Source organism: Triturus cristatus, chromosome 5_2 (assembly GCF_964204655.1).
Source record: "Triturus cristatus chromosome 5_2, aTriCri1.1, whole genome shotgun sequence".
NCBI lineage: Eukaryota > Metazoa > Chordata > Amphibia > Caudata > Salamandridae > Triturus > Triturus cristatus.
In genome coordinates this window covers 1,042,991,797-1,043,013,931 of record NC_140588.1, presented here as the reverse complement: position 1 = coordinate 1,043,013,931, position 22,135 = coordinate 1,042,991,797, and the positions used below count along the sequence as shown (strand labels likewise).

The 22,135-nt window shown below is 42.0% G+C and overlaps 1 protein-coding gene across 1 annotated transcript in view; it reads left to right on the top strand.

Moving 5' to 3' along the window:
• LOC146829640 (relaxin receptor 1-like) overlaps positions 1-22,135 on the top strand; it is a 1,041,377-nt gene that overhangs the window by 815,610 nt on the left and 203,632 nt on the right. The gene's annotated exons all lie outside the window — the stretch shown is intronic.

Below are 22,135 nucleotides of genomic sequence, written 5' to 3'. Positions count from 1 at the left end.
GTAGTCTGTCCTATCATGTACATGCTTGGAGTTACTAGCCAGTGTATCTTAATGCATATGTGTTCTTAGCCCTGGGAGTTAATTGGTAGCCTGTTATATTGTGTACACATGGCTGCGTCTAGGCAGTATCTCAACCCTCACACTGTGCATGTGTTGGTAGGCTACTCTAGACCATTACACATATACTACATGGCCTGGAGTTTATTAGCTAGTGTTGCACAACAAAGACTTTGAGGGAGGCATTCTAGGTCAAAAATCTTTGCATAATCAGTTTATACATGCTTCTTTGTGTTCTTTATCTAAAACAGCAAAACACCTGTAATTATGTATCCAGACTTATTTAATCAAATATGCTTGCTATAACTGTCAAACTAGGAGCACATCTTTCACATATCAATGTGGCTCAAAAAACACTGGAACATTTACAGTAGTTTCAACAGTTTTACACACTGTGGAAACATTGTCAGTACTCGTTGGGCTACTGGGCTCAATGTATGTCAACAAGACCTTTTTACCACTGATGTCCTGGGAATTTACCTTTCTTTTAAACCCAAAACTGAGCACCAAGACGTGTCTTTACCAGTTCACCCTCAGAGTAGCTAAGTCGACCAGTTCAAGGCCCACTCAGCGATATGTTGTGGGGCAGAGACTCAGAATTCAATGAAACATATAATAGCAGGTAATATTTCAATGTCTAGCCAGTGCTTTGATCTCAGCAGACAATACAATCTACACGTCAATGCCAGAGGGCAATATTATGGTATACTACTAGGAAGATAACTTCTCATAGGAAATTGACTTAATTTGCTCCTATGGGTCTGTTACTACTACATTAATTGTAAGTATCAACTGTTGCACTTGTGTGGGGGTTCTACTGTGGTCCACCAGCCACCCCTCTTAAAGGATATTAATTGAATAGCATGTAACATAAAACATTCTCCACGTAGTGTTCCATTTTTGCAGAGTACTTTAGCTTGTGCACTTGAGTCTCTGCATGCCAGCCCTGCTGCTGATGGCTGGGGCAAGGACTGCACCTTCTCAACAGGGTATGTTGTCCACATGATCCACTGAGAAGGATTACGCAGACTTTGTCCCGGCCCAGCTGACACTGCTGCTGTCTACAGTAGGTGGTACGGGCATTGGGGAGAGGAGGTTGTGCTCTCCTGGATCCAGTCGGTGTCAGGTGAGCCACACTTGGCAACATTCTTTGGGCCTAAACACAACTCCGCCACCCAAACCCAAATCCCAGTCCTCAGAAGTGATCCATTGTAGTGTGCAATCCGGGTCTAGCACCAATCCTCTCATCGCACTTTGCTTACTTCTGATATGATGTCTGAGCACTGTTGTGGCTTTCCAAGTGCTAAATAGTCCCAGGTGCTATGTCTCTCTTGAGAAAAAAACTGTGGGATCCTTTGTGGGCTTTGTGAGCCGTAGATCATCACAGTGCTCCTGTTTCTGGGCTTGCTTCAGGGGCACCATGTTCTCAAGGCCATGCAGTATAACAGTGCATCTGTTGCTGGGCTGCTATAGGCAGCCTCTAGTTTATTCTGCTTCAGCTCCTCAGAGTGCTTTCCTAGGTAGTGTCTTCCTCAAGCCAGGGTACCATCAATATCTCTCCTCAGCTATCAGCCTGCTCCTTTTCTCAGGCACCTTTTCTCCTGGAAGGTTGTAAGATGTCTTGGTTCATGTTCATGAACTTGACAAAGGACATTTTGAATTCAGTGGCACCAGCCCTGGAATACAAAAGAGTTTCTCGGTCTCCACTGCTGTTAGGCCCCGATTCTGGCTATAGAGAAATCTTTTCAGCATGTCTAATAGTTGTTGCCCATACTTATATCAGGTTTATAGACAATTTTGTGTATTCCGCAGGTCCACTCTGGGACCGGATTCAGGCTTTTGCGTATTAATCCGAGATAAGGTCCATCCATAGTCCTTGTCTCACAATGTTAGCATGAAGATGGGTTGGAGCCACTTATCATGGGACATCCAAAGCAAAGGTGCAAAAGAGGGAGAGGCTTCTCCTCTTGCATGTCACTAACATTATTGTGGGATAAACTTCCAGGGTAGAGTAGAGCAAGAAGAGGGCTAGGGTTTTCTCAACACTGCAAAATGATCATCTGTCTCCTACCCTCATCACCTTAGAGTCTAGTGGACTACAAAGGGCCTCAGAAAATTTCTGGAATTTCCACTGCTTGAACAGGCTAGGCCCAAGCCTCACATAGATGGCGCCTGTGCTCCTCAGTGTCAAGCCCAGCCCTCCTACCTAATGGCTTTTAACAAATCATCCCTTTTAAGTTTAAAACCAGTTTTAACGTTTCTCATGATACTTTGGTAATGTGATATTTCTGCAAAACCTGGTAATTTATTTTCCATTCTTCTTGTCTGCATTCTATTGCACTTTTCCAGATTTTTCACACTGGTAAAAATTCAGGGAAAAATAATATTATTTTGTTGTATGTTAGGATGACAGAAGCATAAAAAAGGCTATTTACCAATGTTGCTTTTCGGAACAGCTTGCTTTACAAATTGAAGAATTCATAATTGGTATCATGAATATATGTCATAGTGTAAAAAATACAAATATGTTTTAGCGTATGTAAACGCTAGTTGGCCATTGAAATGATTTTTATTAAAATACTTCTGCTATTGCAGTAACCCACACTCAGGGTCATTACAAATACAAATAAAAACATCAATATATATCACCTGCTCTTTAAAAGGTATTGTTTAAGGGGCCCAAAATATTTTCCCTATCATACAACCCATAAAATGGCTGGCATATGAGGAACCAAACCAGGAATTCATAGAAGTTTCTTGCGACTGACATTTAGTATTATGCTCATATAAGGCATACTTTATTCTCCAAAATAAATCTATACATTATCAAAAATCTTTTATTATATTAAAAAAACATATAGGTCATTAATTCGGAAGAAAGTCAAGTATTTTGATTCCCAAGTCACGATTATGTAAGTACATAGGCTACTTACATCCATGGAGACAAAATATACTATTTTTATCTCACGGAATGTTTTGAACACACTATAAAAATGTCTTTAATATAATCAGGATATACAGGGACAGTCTGAGCTAAATCTCATATTAAAAAAATTCTACACATTCAACCAGTCTTTCAGCCATTGAGTCAATGGTAACTATAATTGGTCAGTATGCGGAAAAATTACCTTATCTGTGAATTTATGAGAATCACATGTAAAATAGGTGTTATGGTGTATTAAATGGCAATAATCTTTTTTTTCTGATATTATAGGGCATGTTAACGTTCCTATTGTGTTTGCATTGTATTTCATAGTATTGTCATTCAAATTAGAAACGGCATCTTTTTTATAATCAGTATAATTTATAATCCATCAGAATCATTCTGAATACCCTTAATCTATATCTAGTTTAATTTCTATGTAGTATTAAACTTATAAATGCATTTCAGTTTATTTGTTTCCTTTCACATCCAATTTTAAAGCTTGTCAATTTCATCATCCTTAGGTAAATTTGCAAAGAAAGACAATTTTGGTTTGAATTTAGTTCCACTGGTGGAAATGGTAGCAATGTCCAAATCCTCAGCTAATTGTTCTAATTCAACTCTACCTAGTTCTCTATTTTCCAATGAAAGCGAAGTTTCAATATCTGCTAAATTTGAATAGTCATGTATACAATTGGATTAACAGTGTAGAAGGTTTAGGTTTTATTTCAATTATCGCAAAATAATTAACTTTAATTTCCTAACAAGTAACTTGATGCATAGGAAACATCTTTCTGAAGAATACACAATTCTTGAGCAGTGAAAATTCTGACAGACACATTCTTAAATTCATAATCTTAAATGAAATTCTTAAACATATTTCTTTAAATTATGTTTTCTTATACTGAATCTTATCATATTTGTGTTCCTTTATACCATTGTCAAAACCAGGACAGGAAGCTTCTTGATTGCCTGAAGAAAGGGTGACTCCTTCTAGTATCCATGGTGCCAACCTGGATTTAATAGTATAGGAACATGAAAACGTCAAGTGTCTCCTTTAGAGTATACCAGTTAGGTGGTAAAGCAACAGTTGTAGGAGAAACTTCCTTAGCAATCAGTAGTTCTTCATTTTAGGCGATCCATTATGAAGAAGTAGATAAACAAGGTATCAAATGCTCTCTGACATGAGGACAGATAAACGAGTCAAAGAAAGAATTTTAGACAAAAAATCTAAATGAAATCTCGCTCCAAAGCAGCAAAAATCAGGGGCAAAATAGTAGCAAGTGGGATATAAATGCTAAGAAAAATAATGGAACAAATGTGTTGCAATGGATCTGTCACTTGTCAGTGCCTCCTAACACGTGGGTCAAACAGGAACTGACATCACAGGAAAAGATGTAACACCACCACACAATAGAAAGGAATCGCTGGTTGATCAAGTGTAGGTGCCAACTCATGATAGTCTGAGATAAGGCATGCACCAATAAATTCTTTAAACCAGGAAAATAGCTGATAATGAAATGGTAGTGTGTGAAAAATGCCCTTCTATCTTGTCTACTAGTCCTGTATTGAAGATTTTGTAGACACATACATTTTTGATGATCAGTTTGAATTTTAAAGGTACTCCAGAGCTCATCAAAAGATGCCTCCATTTTGTACAAAACATGTTCATGGGTAAAAGCCCTTTCTCATAAACTGAAAAATTCTGTACAATCGCTGTCAAAACATGAGACAGGTGTCCGCCCACTACCTTCTTTGTTTTGTAGCAACACTGCCCCTGTAGCTGTCTAGACAATGAACGTCTTAGAGATGTATGGATGACACAGCATGGGGGCTTAGATAAGCATTGTTTTAATCATATTAGATGTCCTTTTCTGCATGGTCATCCCTTAAAAAAACACTTCATATATTCCTTTTTAGGAGACCGTGATATCCCTGGTTATTTCTGCAAAATCAGAAATAAATTGATGATACAAGTTATAAAATTCAAGAAAACGTTCAAGCATTTTAACTTTAGTATGTCAGGCATTAAAAAAATTGCATAATACTTTGTTTGGATCCATGGAACAGGCAGAAGTATCCAAATTCAAGGTAATTAGTCATTTTCTTCATAAATTTAATTTCTACGGTTTTCAAGACAAATAGTGCTGCTAAGTCTACATGTTCTGGATATGATACAAGGTTCTTGCAAAACACCAAAATATTGACTAAATAGACCAGTAAAAAGTGACTTTAGGCACCATGAAAAAAACTCATACACAACTAAAATGGCTTTATATAATATTCAGCATGCCCAAATGGGATGAGAAAAGCTGTTTTCCACTCATTTTCCTCTTTGATATGCACTCTTTTTTACACACAAAAGGGCGAGAGGTGAAGAATGCTAAACCCTTATCCTCCCATCATAAATGTACACACGACAAAGGGTTCCACAGCTAACTCATAAATTTGCTAGTTATTTCACACACAGAGCTCTCTCTCGGAAAAGCAGGGCCCTCACCCACATTGAGATTAGGCATGCTTCATCCTCAGACTTCCCATGCCCTGGAACCAAATAGGTCCAAGGTGGGCTTCTACCACACAAAGTGTGGGGACGAGTAATTTTTTAGGAATATTTATTAAGGGTGGAGTATATACTCCACATCAACCAGAGATACGAAGAAAGAAAATAATTTAAAACTCTCTAGAACTATCATAATATATTTATTTTATTTGTGGATGCCCTATATGCAGTGGAGAAATATGGGAATTTAATGTTCCCTATATGGTCAACATGTTTCGGCCGCTCTAACTATGGCTGATAAGGTCAGTGGCCTTCTTCAGGACCTACAGTCCCTGATTACTTAAGTACCACCAGCTCCACAACTAGGAGATAAGTAGCCATACAGTATGCTGTCCTCTATGTAACCCTTAACTGTTGTCAAATAGATTCTAACTTTTCATAACACAAACAAACATAAAACATGTAAGATAACTCCTCTTACATAACCTCATTCCAGAGATCAATGCTCTGTGGAAAAAAAAGACATGATAAAATGCCATGCACGTGCTCGCCCAGAGAGATAATAAACATGACATTCAATACTCATATAGCTCACTGATTAAGCCCACAACATTTTGTTCAGGTAGTGTAGCATGCATTACCACATGCAATAGGACAAACTATGTTCCTCATTACAGGAAGGTGCAACCAACATCATAGCCGTCAGAAGTGGTTGCAAACCTATCACCTGTGAAAACAGTGTAATTACACTCACTAATAATAACCAGCATACTTGCGCAGTTTTAAAACCAAGTATTAACAAAAGAAGTAGAAGAACAGGCTTGTTGTACCCGGGTACAAGGCGGGGAAATGGTTGAACTGGGAAACCGAAGGGTGCATCGCTCTGTTGTCATACTCTAAGGGATATCTAGGTACATGGTTATTCATAGTGTATCCCATTATTCGGGAGGAAAAAAAGGAGATGTTACTGCTTAGATAATTTGCTGAAAATAATGATGTCCACAACGAGCAACATGATTTACCTGTAGTGGTCCCCGCTTTGTCAGGCCATTGCATGAAGCTATTCATCAAAGGAGCCTGATGGGGCTCCGCAGATGCAAAGCTTATGATTCTCCCATCTCTAAATGAGGCAGAAGGACCAAGAGTTTGGCAGGCAGGGTGCTCTGTCACGTTTGTGACAGAGTAACTGCTCAGCAAACCTTAAATTAGGTCCTTTGTGAACTCAGCTTATTTTGCTTTGCAGCATTTGTAACATCGCATTATCCATTCACTGTACCTGTAAATCCATATCTTACACATGTTAATTTCCTACTTACATATGCACATATTGGTCACTATTGTGATATTATGGTGGCAAACTGTACCACTTATTCTTGCCGCTTTGGGGTCTTCTGGTTTTTTACTTCTCTGTTTTGCTGGCTATTACTATTGCTGTCTGGTGGTTTCTTTGGTCCTCCATCGGGTGAGTTTTATCTCAGCTGACCTGCAACCCTGACAGTTTGCAAAGTCTTTCCATATGCTGGTTAAGCTCAGTAATAATATGTTATCAGACATACAGCATCTTGCCAATATTCTAGGTAGATTCAAACGCTGATGTTGCTAAATTGCATAAAATTGAATGATCTCAAAACAGAGGTCCTCCTCTTGCTGCAGATTGTAAGACGGCAACATTGCCATCTTATACCCCTCCTTCAGTGTATTACAGGGGTTATAGTTAGGTAGTATTTTAAATTGTTTTTTATAAGAAACATTTATTATTTTTTGCATACTTTGTAATTTTAACATTTGTGTTTGATGTTTAATGTTATTATTTTTCAGGATATTGGGTTTTATATGTTTTAGTGGGTTGAGAGGCTTTTAAAACGTTGTTAATAAATGTGGAGTTAATGAATTTTTATTATTTTATTTCATTTTAAATATATTTGGCACTTATTTATGTTTCTAGTTGTTGCATTTAATAAGGTTCTTAAGTGAGTAATATTTTGAAATTCAAATCATTTACATAACAAATAATATTTGTCTTATTTTTAGGGGGTTTAAATGGTTTATTACAATTTTTATTTGTTTTGATATAGAATTTTTGGGTGATTTTTATTTTTTTGTTCATGAATAAATAATTATTAGTTGCTTTAAATTAAAATCCAACCAAATTTCCCTTTTTAATTTAAAATTTATTTATGTAATTTTTCCCTTTAACATTGATTAATTTGTTGTGGATATAGTAAATCTGACTCCTCACCATCCCCCTGAGAGTCCAATGTTTTTCCCATGGTTGCTAAGTTTGGGGTGGCAATAGTAAATAATATGCCTCCACACCACCCCTGGGTCCAACACTTTTCCCAATCTTGCTTACTTTGGAGTGGGAATAGTGAACCTGACCCGGCCAGAGTTCAACACTTTCCCTACAGTTACTTTGTTTCAAGTGGGAACAGTAAAAATGACTCAACCAGAGTCCCACTTTTTCTCCAATTATGTTATGTTTGACGTAGGAATAGCTACTCCAACCCTCCCTACAAATATTTTTTAATTTCTAAATATTTAAGTGTATTTGACATTGTTTTGTGTTCGTAGATTTATATATAATTATTTTCAACATTTAAAAAGAAATTATTTGTGTCAACATTTTGTTTCATTTTCAGATACATTGATGCCTAATGATTGATTTATCTTCTGTAATTTAACTACTTTAAATCTAGAAGATTTATTATTTTTCATTAATTATAATTAGACACATTTAAAAAAAATCTTTTTATTTGTTTTATATACCATCAAAAAGTACAAGAGCAGCTCTCACAAATAGATATTCCCACCTTCATGTATCACAATACATCATATCATAGCATTTGCCATTTCAGGTCTGCACAGTAGTGTCCACTTTTATGTTCCAAACCACCTCCCACTCAGTCACATTTCAGGCAAGTTGGCCAGGGGTCCCTGCCTCTCAGGCACAGCCCATCTCCAACAGCGTATCAGTCATCACACGCGAGTGATGGATGTCCTTCTGAGCTCTATCATCCATCCGCACCTTGGTGAGGCATCTCTTCAGCTAGCAACCATTCTCGAACATCAGTAAACCATGGTGCCATAGAAGGAGGCATCCAATGGATTCTAATTCTATGTTTTTCCAAGAGCAATACCAAGGATACAAATTTATACCAGATTTTTCCTTTTTTATAAGTAGAATGTAGTCCCAACACTCAGTGTTTCAAGGTGCACTCTGCTTTCAGTCTTGGTATCGTCTTTAGACATTCAAACCCGCTAATCCAGTAAGTAGTCACCACTGGGCATGTCCACAACGTATTCAGGAAATCAGCTAGAGTACGTCCACATCTAGTGCCGTCTCCCATGTATGGAAGTTAAATTTTACTAAGTGTAAGAGGGGTGAAGTAGGCTGGAAGAAATATCTTCATCTTTACCAGACGAAACCGAGTGTGGCTAGTCAAAGTCTTCTGAAATCCCAGTATTCTGTCCCACTCAGTCAGTGAAAGGAACTTCTACATCCCTCTCCTAGTTTTGCTCTCACAGTCAGGGGGTGTCACCTTACCCCGATTAATGCCTTGTACAACTGAGACACATATCTTCCTCCCTCCTGCAAACTCACCAGGACACTGAATGTTACGGACTCCGGCGAGCACCCCGGGAACCCAGACCAACATGTCAGAAATTGCTCTGCACCGATAGAGCATTTTTGTTGTGCCATCTCAAATATGAGATAGGTATCCCCTCATATACATTACTCATTTCTCAACAGCATCCCTCCAGCCATCCAGCTCCCCTAGGTAGCAGGCTAAGGTACCAAAAAACAGGCTGGGTCCATATTTCGGAGTCTGAGCTAAAAGGCGTCCGCCTTACTACATATCTACTGAAACAGTCCCAAATCGGAGACATAAGGCATACTAAATATGGGACCCCTGGTCTTCCTGCTGTATTTCTAGATGTGCCCTTTTTAAGTCTCCCCGTAGGTAACAATACTCAAGGAGCCTCCTTTCCTTATTGGGTGTCCAAACTTGTCACAACAGAAGGTGTTGCAACACTATGTGGCAGATTACGATCTCGGTTTCACTTCCGACGGCCTAGTTACAATTTAGGCAGTCAGCAATGAAACCAGCCGGTAACTCCGGCTGGGTTCCGACGGGCTCAAGGAGCCCACTGGCCAGTCAGAGACCGGCCAGTAATCCATATAGACACCGTTTTACGTCATCTGGATTATGATGCTCGGTTTCCGGCAGGCTTTTCATGCTGGGATTTCCGACATGGAAAGCCTGTCGGAAAGCAAGTTTGGGAACCCTAGCAGGGCCCCGTCTGTTTGTGGCCTCCAGTTGGGGCCCGAGAGGATACCTATGGTGCCCCCTTGTTGATCCCTGCACCATGTGGCTGGCACCCTGAGGTACCTGCCACGCAGTGCAGGGATGAACACAACCTCCCATTTCCCTATGGGAGCTTGTGCTGTGGCTGGGTTACGGCCGTAGCACATGCTCCCATAGGGAAATGTGAGTACATCATAATTAGGCGGTCAGATCTCTGACCGGAGTTCGGTCGGACCCGTATCGTGCCAGTGTCCTAATATTCTAATAAGCCCCTTAGAGTCTGGTAGTGATACCCTTCCTTTGTCGTGGAGCAGTTTTAGCATGCCCAGCTTTATCCTGGGATGCACAACGCCCCAGAGGAATGCAGTGATCATCTTATCGAATTCGTCGTAACACCGACCATAGGAGTAGACTCATTATGCCCTGGAAAGCATATAGCCATCTAGTAAGTATGATTATTTTACAAACTGCCACTCTGCCCCCTATGGACAATGGCAGTTTCCTCCGGAACAGGATGGACCTTTCCAGGCCTTCTAAGAGGTTCACAATGTTGAGCGTGAGGTCATCATCAGGGATGTGAGTTACATGTATCCCTAAATATTTCACAGTTTTCAGTTGCCACCCGCATCCCACTGTGGTGTCAGTGAGGGCACCCATAGGAAACAACCTAGATTTATTCCGGTTAGACCCCAGCCAGACAACTGCCGAACGTCCTCTCAGTGTTGCAGCAAACACGGCATGGCGTCCTTTCGGTCCCTCATGTAGACCACGGTGTTGTCTCCATACATGCACACCACATGCATCCCATGCTGACCCACTCCCTCCAGTCCATAATCTCTGTGTGTTCGCTGTCAGCTCAATGGCTAAAGCCAACAGGAGCGGCGAAAATGGGCGTCCCTTTTGGGTACCTCGTTAAAGCTCCCGCTTTTCAGACAACACCATCCCTCCTGTGTGGACCCTGGAATCAGGACAAGTTTCCAAGAATTTGATCCATCTGAGGATCCTTGTGCCGAAGTTCATCTCTCTCAGAACCGCAAACATGTAGTCTCAGTCCACTGTATTGATTGCTTATTCTATATACGAGGAGGCCACAGCCTAGCCGCCGCCATCAGGGAACAGGGCGTGTTCTACACGTGTCAGTGGTTGAAGGTTAAGTATCGTGCTCCAGTGGGAGAAGACCTGTCTGATCTTCGTTACCCAACATCCCTATGATACCTGTCAGATGACTGTCTGTACGTTCAGTCAGTATTTTGCTGTCCGTGTTTATCATGGACAATGGACGATAGGGACGTCGCACGGTGGGTTCTTTGTCAGGCTTCCACCACCACCATCGCCTCTCCCATCGATGGGGCCAATAGCCCATCCTGCAATGCCTCCTCCGCCCCTTCCCTAAGTTTGTCCATCAGCAATGCAAGGGTCATCTTATACAATATAGAGGGCAGACTATCAGGTCTAGGTGTTATTCCTGGCCTCTCTCGATAGGCGGATCATATTCTCCGATTGCAGATTTGCAGTTATCCGTTGCCCACCTAGCACCGTCCCTGGGGTGCACACCTGCTGCAGATGCTGTTGAAAGGCCTTGTTAATATCTCTGCCTGGGTATGGTTTTTTTTAATTGTAGATATTTACTAGGTCGATATTTTGGACTAAATAATTTCGATATTTGTGTTGTTTTAATTCAAATGAAAGGGTTGTCGATATCATGGTTGTCTGTATTTTGACTGATAATAGTGTAGGTCGATATTTTTGTTGTGGCTGTTCAGTCCTACAATCACACTGTGCACCAGTCCAAGGTGCAACATAAAGAACAACTTATTTTATATAGGGCTATTCTTAGGAACAAAATTGAGAGAAAGCACAGTTTTAAAGCACATTTAGGCAGTAGCTCAAATGTGCTTTGAAGCCTTTTTGATCTCCTCCTCCAAGGACGTCTTGGGTTAGTGGGCAAACCGTGCCCTTTTAGGCATCTAAGGCCACTCTGAATGTTGTAGGACAGCTGGAAGAGGTCATTAGCACTGCTATTCAAGTCAGGCCATTGCATTTGTCTATCTGTGTGTTTGTATCACTGTCATTACGTGGCTGGGTAAGAGTAGAATGGTGTTTCTGTTGTATAGCCAGACTTTCTGTGTCTTTCTGCAAGAGTCGACTCTATAGAAGCAATCCTAGTGAGCCCGAATAGGGGAATTCGGAAGCACCCCGCTCTTCAGGAGACCCATCTCTAACTCCCTTCTCCCCCGGATCCCTTACCTGCCCTCCGTGATTGTCAAAGGAGAGCAGCTAAGAGGTCTGAGGACGATTGGAGGATTCACGTCACTCCTGTCAGAGTCTTCTGCCTGCTTGATGCTCTCCTATTGTGATCTCAAACAGAACCATAAATTCACTTGGGAATAAAAGGTTTAAAAGTCATGACTGATGCTAGTTACAACCATAGAATGGAGAAGAGAAGAACACCCTTTCTCTCTTATCCCGTACCCCAAATGGCACAAGAGCCCTGAATAAAAGTAGAACACAGATACACGCAGGGATGAATGAACATCCAGTAGCCACTGTATGGAAACTGTATCTGGGTGAAGGTGACAGACTGATAGAATGAGAGAATAGATGACCATCGGTAGAACAGAAATATGCAGGGCAGTAACACCGTGGGGGATAAGGAGGCCAAACACCACTGCCAAGAATAAGCATTGGCAAAGCCAATAGGTCTCATCTTTGGGACCTATTGGCATATATCTCGCATGAAGCTGACAGAATGATAGAATAGATGCGACCATCAGTAGAACAGAAATATGCAGGGCAGTAACACCAGGGGGGATAAAGAGGACAGACACGATTGCCAAGAATAAGAATTAACAAAGCCAATAGGTCTCACCTTTGGGCTCTTTTGTCTCTGCCAATGGTTTAAGCCATGAGGCACACATGGCATCTCCGATGCTGTGCCACATGACTAAAGAATTATTTTCAAAAAGCTTTTGATGCAGTTGGTTGCTTCATTGGTAGTCATCCACACCATACATGCACATGTCTACAAAATGATATGGCTGATTATTTTTTCTTTTAAGCTATCAATCTGAGTAGGGCCTCTGGGGGTGGAAGCAACATGGAGGATAAAGGGCGGAAGCATGGGTGGAGATTGGAGCAAAATGAGGGTTAAGGAACAAAAGAACACTGTGGTACTGGTGTGAAGAAAGCACTCAGGCAATAAGGTAAAGATGGAAAAGTAGAGTGGAGCACACAAGTAAAAGAGAGGAACATAGAGTGTGGAGAAGAACAAGGGAGACAGCAGGAAAACACATGCACTCTTGTGGAGTGCCTAAACAAAAAAAAAGTAGCACCTGAAAGGAAAAAGTGAACAGCGGAATAAGAAGCAAGCAAATGAGAGAGACATTGAAGCCAACCAATGGTAAGCAATGGACAGGCTCTAGGCCCACTGTAAGCTAACAATATGTCTCGCAACAGACAGCGCATGTGCTGTCTAAGGAAAGACCTAAAAATGATCATTAGCCTGGCGTCCTGATCTCCACCAATAGGATGCATACCCGTTCCCCTAGATGCAAGGCGTCCACATGTTCAATACAATGAACTGGTTCATAAGACTAGTGAAATAAAGGAAATACCAAGAACTACAAGACTTTAGGATAGAAAATAGAGCAATAGGGGCAGATCTAAAAACCAAATCATTTATGAGCACAGGAAGTACGTTTTTTACTTACTCTTATTGTCTTGGAAATTTGCTCTGAAAAGTCTGACATCCTCCTAGTAAAGTGCAAAGAGGGCAAAATCCTTTCTATGTGAACTAATTGTGTATGACTTTACCCTGATAATCCCATGTTAGATGATTTGGGGTCATTTCACTAAGGCATGTAAGGACACATAAAACATTACTACAGGAGTTCTCCTTTATGTATTCCTAGTTGCCTGTGTGAATTGCCCCCATAGATTTCCCGGATCTCAGGCTCAAATTGAACCTCTCAACCAGTGCTGTGGCTGTGGAATGGAACAATTTAGAAAAGGAGTAGTTGCAAAAGGGATATGAAACATGGCATGACGTGCGGGTTTCAGAATCACATGAATAAGAACATTTCCAAGAAAAGATGGGTGACACTATTGTTCTAGGCAAAGGACTCCTAAATAATTAAACTTGAGCACCGATTTAATAAGAAGGTGCTTTTTTTTATTAATAGATTTCTATTTTAGTTGTTGATGTCTCACACAATACCATCTACTAAAGAGGATAGGGTCATGTAATGTTTTGAGGAATGAGAGAACTGTCTTAAATCAACAAGAGGTTAATCTACGGCTGCCACCAGTACACCAATGGATCACCGTCTTTCCTCCATCTGGATTTCTACCCTCTTTATTACGACACTCCTTATACACTCTGCCCCTGCCGACGTCTGCCGTGACAGGCACAGCAGCCTGGGAAGGAAAAGCATACTATGGCCTTGTCACTGCCAGTGTCTTTTTTTTATTTAAAAATAAAAAAATAAAACACACACACTTTGGGGATCTTTTTCTAAAAAACTAAAGTGAATGCCAAATGGGCTGCACCAAAGTGGCTGCTCACACTGCATTCTATTTTGGTGAAAGTGCTTCCACTGCACTAGTGGAAGAATATTTGTCAAAAGACATCTCCTCCAACACAACAGGGTTCAAAAAAGGAACTCCACTTTCAGACATACTCCTCTATGTGGTCACAGGACAGCGTGGTGGCTTGCGATGTCTTTATAATGTGTGGGATGATACTATAGCTGGGCTTTCCTGTTTTAGGTTTAAACCTGTAATAACCGATCAACCCTCCAAAAGGGAAATAACATTCATCAGTGTAAACACATACACATTGATAAACACCTGCACAACCACAAACTGCCAATGCCATTCAATGAAAGGAAAGTGAAAGAGAATGAGCCATTTTTATTTATTCCCTAAGGTGCCAGCTCAATGTACCTTTGTTATACAAGGAAGCAGCAAAAAAGAGTGGTGTAAGTTTACTCTGCTTGAGTTTTGTTGCTTAGGGATGACACTAAAATATTGTTTCTTCTAGTTGTCTGTGCTTGAAATAAAGGCGCCTGGTCAAGAATCATGTTTAGGTTTAATCTAAATATTCTATACACTGTAGTGCAGTGGCTCTTAACCTGTGGTCTGGGGACACTTAATGGCCTGCCAAAGCTACTCGGGGTCTGTGACTGCTTAAATAATTAAGTAATGTTAACAGATGAGTTAGTATCCTCAGGCTGATTTATGCGAGCAGAGCAAGTGCATCAAACAGAATATAGTATGGAGAATGAATTTCCGGCACTGATTTTACAAAGCAAACCCAAATGGGGTGATGGGATGGAGTGTTGAACATTGCAAGCACTCACCCCCAGTCAACTGATCTGGGTTTAATCCATCATCATTCTTTAGCTCACTCCTCCACCCCATTTCAGACATGGCCATATGCAAATCAGTCTGACGCTGTGCCTCATGGGAACAGTTCAGCCCGAACTGCCAAGCCATGTATTCCCTGGACCGGAAACAAGCATCCTGGGACCGTTTTTTTGGCTAATCAGCCGTCATCAGCCAGGCTAGCTTGAATACAGTGCCAAAGAGAGCAAAAGACCCACGTCTGGCCATACCCTGCCAACTTAGGGTGAACAAAGCAAAACCAAAGGGGATGATGGACGGAGTGTTGAACATTGCAAGCACTCACCCCCAGTTAACTGATCTGGGTTTAATCCATCATCATTCTTTAGCTCACTCCGGTTTTACAAAAGCTCCAAACTTCCCATTAAAATTTAAATTTAGATTTTTTCAATGTTTGTTTGTGAATTAGATAAACTATGTCAGCATTTGCATAAGTATTTGATGAATGCTGTTATTGTTTGGCAGTTCAAATCATCGAAAATGCTTATGGCGGGTCTCCAGCTTCCAGTAATGACTCAGTGGAGTTCCCGGATTCCAATAATGAATCAGTGGGGGTCCTCGGGTTCCAGTAATGATTAAGTGGGGTTCCACAGAAGTCAAAAGGTTAAGAACCACTGTTGTAGAGAATTTTGGAATATTAAATTCATATTTGATCTATTGGTAGTGTTTCACTCCTTCACTAATTGGTTAAATTGCTGGCTCGTAACATACATAGAATGAGTAAACCTCTTTGAAACATCAGCCCTCTTTTCTAACAAGCCAGTATTGAGATCAAGTCGCCTGCCAAACACCCCAGGATTTTAAAATGATGTACAAAGTGTAGTGACAGGTACATGTGCAAAGAGTGCTGCCACCATGTACATGGGATAGTGGTGAAAGCATGACACAAGACTTTCCACATGCCAACAAAATGTGTAGCTGCAAGGTGTCCCATTGCTATGTGTGGTTCCAGGGCCGGATCTAGGGCGGTACGATCAGTGCCACTTTACCGGGCGCTGACTTGGGTTGGGAGCGTCATTTGTTAAAGTATATTAATGTTTTAAAAGCACCTGCTGCCCTGTTCCTAGCGTCCAGCAATTTCAGGCATCAATTAAAATGTCAAGTTAACTCCCGTGATTAATCGTCTTCCTGGAAAGAGATAGGAGGTTTGTCTAGTGGAAATTTTGACTCATCCTAAGGTAGAGCAGAGGGTTAAAATGCCTGCTGCTTAGAATATGTACCATGCAGATCACAAAGTGCATATGATGTAAGTTGGTTCAGTGGGTTACTGCTTCTGTAAAAGAGCTCTTTTTGTTACTTGTAGTTTATAAGTCAAAATCCTAATATAGAACGTTGAGCTATTAACTGTCATCAAAGAGCTGCATGCAAACTGCAAGGTATATGTTGCACAGTCTTTCATTATCCTAATCTTCCCAAAGGGGTTCATTTGAGTAGAAAACAATTTGTATTATTAAAAGAACCTCTAACAATGGTGTTACTTTTTAAATTCTGAATATGTACTTTTCTAGAATAGGGACTCTTAAACTATATTGCCTACCAGTATCGATGACATGTCACTCCTGCACTACACCTTGTTGTCCTGTCTGATGTAACATTTCCTATACACTGATTAACACACATATTATCTCTGTGCAATGTGTGTGTGATGTAAAGTGTTGTGACACCTTACACTTGTGTGATTGGTGCTATAAAACTAAATGAATCGGAAAGACAGTGGTTATGGAGACTTGAGGGGCGCTGTTAAAGGGTGCTAGTGAGGGAATCCATGGCAGAGGTGACCATGGGGTGTGGGTGGACACCAACAAACATTGTCACACAGGGCGCCACCAGTGTTAAAGCCGGCCCTGTGTGGTGCCTTCAGCTAATCACAGCTTGTTACCTAAATGCACTTTACTGCTGAGACTTTTGAGTTCATACTTACAATATTAACAGCAGAATTTCAATTCCCAGAATAACAATGTGATGTCTGTTAAAAAGTCTTGACTGATATAAAGTGAGACATTTGCCATGGGGATACTTAGTAGCTATGAATGTCCACAGAAACACAGCACCACCTACATGTAGTCAGAAAAAGAGTGCAGCAAAGAAATAGAGAACATGCCTAAAGCATCGCAGTTCAGGTGCAGAAAAGGAAGGGCTACAAATCAATCTGGTGCAATTCAAAATGTTAAAGGTTTTGCAAGGTACTATGTTGTTGTCAGGGTTGACCCCCCCAACAATGTCATAATATTCTGTAAGGAGCGGGTGAGTGACCTCCAACTGTGTCTATTAATTTCTGGTTTAAAACCTTTGAATATACCTCTCTTACTTTTTGAACCTGTCAATAGTTCTCTATCGCAGACAGAGTTCTGACAGTGCTAGTGTGAGAGGTAAGGAGATGTGAGAGAAGGAATTGAGATGAGATTGTGAGTGAGTGCACTCACAATTCAATGCTTTTTATAGGGCCAATGTGAAACTAATAAAACACCTGCATTGCTTCTCCTTTAAATTAAATATGTGCTTTATAACAATCACTACAGAAAACAACATTTTTAGTAAAGTCTGGAAAAACACAGTTTTCCTCTATTTTGGAGTTAGACAGCTGAATAAACATTGATAAACACTGATTTCAAAAGGTTTAGAAAACACTGAGGAAACACCACTAAAATCCACAAAAAATAAAGCTCTGCAAACATGAACAGCCTAACTCTATCTCACATGGTATACATGGAAACCAGAACTAGCAAGTCATACTTGTATTATGGAAATATGCCCATGACATCATTGAACACTAGTAAAAAGTGCAGTGAGCTCATGAATCTACTGTAATATTTCCATCTGCGTTGTGCTGTAACAATGCCTGTTGTCAGATCACGCGGCCAGTGTGAACAGCAGATAATTAAGCAGTATATTAAGAGCAATATCCTTTCAGCCTTTTTGAGAATTCCTCCATTGACCTGTAAGCAGTCACACTAGAATCATGCAGTTTTGTGGCTGTGAGGTGTTCCACCAAAAAAAAGATGTTTCCAGCTCAAACTGAATAAAAGGTAATAAAAATACAGCAGCACGTTTTGCTGCACTGTAGAAAACCCTTCACAGAGGTTGACTGGGCACTTTTCTGTTGCTTATTGCTGTATTTGGGTGTTAAATTGGTACTTATGCGGTGAAGCCCTTGCCAGGACAGTGTTCACATCAGCAAAAATTACAAAATAATGAAGTGATACTATCATAAAATTTGCCTTCTGTTGCTGCATAATTTGGTCTCCCCTGCTGCATAATTCCAGGGACCCTGCCTGTAATGATAATTCACAGCCTCATCATGCTCCACCCTGTAATATTTTGGCAACAAGGCATTTTCCACTCTGTATCATAGTGGTTTGTGTCTCATCTCCTCGACAAAGTGGACATGTCTCTTGCAGGGAGTTTTTTTATTGTATTTGTGGTTTTTGAACTAACACAGGCCAAGCAGAGGACTTTACAGAGAATCTTCTATTGCTGCAGGACCAGATGAGCGAAACCTGGACGGTATGGGAGGCAGAGGGTCAAAAAACTGGACAGTTTATTGTACATTTAGTTTTTAGAGTCCACATATATCACACTTTTATTACATCAGATACATGTACATTACATTGTACTTGCTTGCAAACTGAACCATTTTTTTCATGTATTATTCAGGTGCAATGTAAATAATTTAAGTATATTAATTTCACTGCAATATTCTCCATCCCTTCATCTTAATGCAACACGCCTCCTGTCATTTGGGGCCCGAGATTTCACCTGGGCCTTTCAGGTGGGTTGGGGCAGTCCGATGAAAGGTGTGCCTAGGAATGGTTGGGATAACTTTCAGCGCTAGATGCTAAGGGTCTTCCTATTTCTGCCTTTCCCTGACGACAATGGGTTTTGTATTTCTCTTGCTTCCTTTCCAGGTGGCTTTTTAGGTCTCGCCTGACCCAGCGCATGCGCTGCTCTGGCGAGACTTATTGCGAGGGCTCCAAAAAGTGCTACCAGGCCAGCCTAGAGCTACAGTGCATGTGCGCGGGCGCGCGCGCCGCTTTTACCGCGATTACTTTCACTTCGCTTTGATGTTTGATCGCGATCATTTTCACGGCTGCTTGACATAGCCAATAGGTCTCGCTTTTGGGACCTTATAAGTATTTAGTTATGCAACTGTTGCATGGCTAAACACTTATAAGGTCCAAAAGGCGAGACCGATTGGCTATGCCAATGCCTGTGATGATTTGTTGGGTGCCAAAACAGTACTTTTGTTGGGTTGTTTTGATGAAAAGTTTTAAACAGCAGGGTTTGCTTGCCATCTCTGAGTCTCTATATATAATTTGGTAGCCTGATTGCTCAGCCACAGGGACGACTGTAGCGAACCACCCGGCTCATGCCTGACCTTACACTATGACTGCAGGCAACTCTATGCCGGGCACGGCCGCAGGGTATAAATAAAGGGCACTGGGACTGGTTGAGGTCCATGCCATAAACTGCAACCTCCTGTGTGCGTGTGTGTCATTTGGGGCTGCAGCTGCCCTTAGCAGCCTACAACAGCCTTCTACACTGTAGAGCCGGATCGAGCACTGCTGCGGCACCCGCACTGCCACTCGCAGATGCCAAAGGTGCTGCAGAGAAATGACCACACCCCGCTGCCTCTCCCCCACAGCATTGTCAAGGTTCGGATGAGCCGCATGGATTGCCATGCTGGGCGGCCTACGGAGGTGTCGGGCCCCAGGCCCCCATGCATATAGAATAATCACGCCTTCATAGTGCCATACATTCTAGCGATATATTTATTAGCAGGGTCACCTGATCAGTGACACCTGTAATGGATGGGTGTGGGGTGAATGTGGAAGCCAGCCCTCTAGGAGTGGCTGGTGGAAACTCAGTATTAGGAACCACTAGAACGTGACCAGCTGGTCATACAGGAAGCACGTGTGGCCTAGCCTGTGTTCTGGCACCCTGGCGCCCCTCCCTTGCGGTGGTGCTGACATGCTGCCCAACTGGCACCAGGGGCAGATGGTGTAAGGAGCGGAACAAAGAAAGAAAAAGAAGAACTGAAATACCCAAAGAGATATAGACAAGTTGATAGCCAATTTTTGTGTGCAGGGAGGGTAGGCAGCTCTGTGACCTAAAGACGTTTTAAGGCTTGAGCAAAGTGGGCTGTGGCCCGGCCTTTCAGTAAGTCCATGATGGAGCCCGCTCTGCTCTTTTGGGAACTCTTGTCCTAATGACCTTGAATAATTTTTAAACAGATTGTTTTAAATACAGTTTTCCTTTAATGTATTTTTAATGTGCGTGTTGTGTGGGAGTGTATTACAGACACTTTGCAGAGAAATATTGTGTTTATGTTTCATACAACATACATTAAAAAACAGACCTGACATGAGAACTGTCAGGGTGTCTCAGGGTGCAGTAATATTAGTGAGCCGCGGCTGTGTTACAATATTGAAAACACACGTCACTACCCCTGAATATTAGATGTATCCCTGGATATTAGGGGTAAACACCTTTAGAATGTGGACCAGTCTGCCTCTGCACAGTGACCTGGCCGAAGGGGGCATGAAAGAGCCGACATTGGCTCATAAATTCAAAGCTGTTCTGAACAGGGGCCCCCAAATACCTTTACCCAGGGCCCCGAGACCCTTAAGAGTTCCCGGCTGTGACCTCTGTGAGATATGAGACCCAGACCGCCTTTGTGGGTGCAGTGATGCCTCGTCTCTAGGCCGCGGGGGAGTACTTCGCGCGCCCCTCTCTGCCACATTAAGCACGAGCCGCCCCGAGTGTCTGCACTGCACCCTGGGAGGATAGCGACTGCACTAGAAAACTGCAAACTATTCAGGCCGCGAGGTGATACGGCAGGTGTGCAGTTTGGGTAGACCCGTCACTTAAAGCTGACTTTTAGACGCGAATGATACCATGTGCTGTGGTTGTGTCCAATAGACCCTCCTTCTCCTCATGACGTCATCTCCCCTGCCGGCTACAGGGCACCTATTCGCATCCAAGCTGCCAATCACTGCGCAGATCGCGCCAGCACGCGTGGAGTCCACATCTGCTGATCAGCAAGTGAGAGCGCTGCTACACCAGGTCAGAACCCAAAGCTAGCCATTAATAACCCCACAGGGACACTAATAATCGGGCTTGGGCAGAGCCCCTGGGGGCTAAACTTCTCTAAGATACCCTGTGCCTGCAGTGCCTCGTTACTGCTGCGGTGACGTCGCATGCACTGCACATGTTTATTTTGAAATAGCTGCATTGTTTGTAGGCGCGAGCACGTTGGTTTGATTATTGCTCTCTGCTGTCTAATAGTAGGCCATGGGGTCCACCTGCTGGTCCCCCAGTGTGCAGAGTAATTTCTCTGAATTATCTGTCAGTTAATGAGGAGCGTGCTTTCAATGGCATTTGATTTGATGAGGTTTCTCAGCGCTACTGGGCATAATAACTCACCAGAGAAGCTTGGCAATGCGAGCAGGCGCCCTAACGTGCACATGTGCGCTGGCGCAGCGCCTAGACGTGCACCTGTTTTAAGACGCTGCGCCGTCTAAAGGACTTACACTTCTCTCGGAAGTTCTCCGAGTGAGTGCATAAGCCGCTCGGACAGAGAGAGGCCAGAACCCCTCCCTGTATAAGGGCAATGTTTTGTAAGCATTAGGTGAGGCCTGTGTGATGGGTACACGGCTGTGCTACTTGTCTGAGCCTACAGTAACAGGCTCACTGTGAGGCCTTTACTGACAGTTCAGTGACTGACCATTCACCACAGAGTTTCTTCTTTCAGGGCTCCAGAGTGATTCTACTGTTGGAGCAGTGCTTAATTTGAGCCGGTTATTTCCAGTACTGACCACCAGACACTTAATATACAAGACAAATTATTGATGCTATGCCGCCCAAGCCATTCTTAATGCTTTGGGGACCTGGAATAGTCTGAATTGTCACACTTGTTGCACTGTGATGGTTAGTACGTGTGTT